The sequence below is a fragment of the Mus pahari genome, chromosome 23, assembly GCF_900095145.1.
Source record: "Mus pahari chromosome 23, PAHARI_EIJ_v1.1, whole genome shotgun sequence".
Taxonomy (NCBI): Eukaryota; Metazoa; Chordata; class Mammalia; order Rodentia; family Muridae; genus Mus; species Mus pahari.
The window spans coordinates 20,829,656-20,831,428 of NC_034612.1; the positions used below are offsets into that span (position 1 = coordinate 20,829,656).

The window sequence follows — 1,773 nt, forward strand, 5'->3', positions numbered from 1 at the left end:
CTGTTTCCTCTCTATCCAGAGGCAGTCCTTTGGGTCCCCACCCCCAGGGACAAATTCCCCTCCCCAACCTTGTTCCCTTCCTCTTCTCCCTCATCCTTTATCTCCTGTCTTATTCCCTACCCTCTGTCTCTCTGGGACAAATAAATCTCCTTTGTGCTGAGAACTTGATGCTGGGGATCCTGAGCTGATACCAATCCTTTCAAACACGCTATGATCAACTTTCCTGCACTGCTCAGGGGTAGGTCCATATAGGTTGTTCTTGGTTCCTATCATCACTTAAAGGGAGACTTACACAATGTCCTGAGCCCTTGATGTCCTGCAGATGAAGGAGGAGGATGTCCTCAAATTCCTTGCTGCAGAAACCCACTTCGGTGGCACCCACCTTGACTTTCAGATGGAGCAGTACATCTACAAAAGGAAAAGTGACGGTATCTCCATTATAAATCTGAAGAGGCCCTGGGAGAGGCTGGAGCTTGCAATGTCATATCCTCCAGGAAGACTGGCTGTACTGAAGTTCACTGAAGTGAACTGGAGCCACTTCAATTGCTGGCTACTTTATACCTGGGTCCTTCACTAACCAGATCCAAGCAGTCTTTCAGAAGCCATGGCTTCTAGTGTTGACTGATTCCCAAGGCTGACTACCAACCCCTTAGAGAGGTCTCTTAAATCAACCTGTCCACCAATGCTCTGTGTAACACAGATTCTCCCCTGGGCTATGTGGGTATTGCCATCCCATGCAACAAAGGAGCTCACTCAGTGCGTTTGATGTGGTGGATGCTGGCCTAGGACATACTGCACATGTGAGGTACTATCTCCCGTGAGCATCCATGGGAGGTTATTCCTGATCTTTACTTCTACAGAGTCCCAGAGGAGATTGAGAAGGAGGAGCAGGCTGCTGTTGAGAAGGCTGCGACCAAAGAGGCATTTCAGGACGAATGGACTGCACCAGCTCCTGGGTTCACCTTTGCTCAGTCTGATGTGGCGACCTGGTCTGGGGGTGTGCAGGTACCCTCTTGTGCCCATCCAGAAGTTCCCCACTGAAGATTAGAGTGTGCAGCCGGCCACTGAAGGTTGGTCAACAGCTCTCACAGTGCAGGTCACTGAGTGGGTTGGAGTTACTGCTGAGTGGTCCTGAGCCCCTCTGCAGACATCTAAGCAAAGGGAAAAAGGGTCGAAGGAAAGTTCCTAAAAGATGAAAAACAAAACACGGTATAAGTAACTCAAACTGCCCTCTAGCTACCCTTTCCAGTCTTTTCTCCCACACAAGCTCCTTTCACACCAACAATGGTTAGCAGCTGTCATGGTGCCATAATGTTGTAACACATCAATGTGTTTGCTTCCCATGACTGCTTCATAAATCTTCACTCAACTTAAGTGATTCCCTTCTTAGGAAATCTCCTGTGTTCTTCTCTCATGAGGCAGGTATGATTACTTACCTCACCAGGCAACTACTTGGTCTCTGTCAGGTCTGTGAGTCTGTGGTGTTTTCTTTCGTTGATCTGCTTTTAGATCTGTCTTCTTGTCAAGTTAAGCAACATTGTGTAGCAACTTCCTCTGAGTGGAAATGGCCCTTCCTGTAGGGAGGGGGAAAGCTCATACAACTTACAAGGCTCAAGAAATACATGCAATTTGTAAGCCTCAGGCAGCACACTTAATTTACAAGTTTCAGGAAGTTCAGGAAACCTACAAAGCTCAGAAAGCTGCAAGATTCATAAGGCCTTTTCCTAAGATTGTATTAGCAATAGCAATTGCTGACAAAGTTGGCTCCTTTCC

At 47.5% G+C, this 1,773-nt stretch overlaps 1 pseudogene; it reads left to right on the forward strand.

Moving 5' to 3' along the window:
* The first annotated feature begins 295 nt into the window (after window positions 1-295).
* Window positions 296-1,135, forward strand: LOC110313226 (annotated as a pseudogene).
* The last annotated feature ends 638 nt before the right edge of the window (window positions 1,136-1,773 follow it).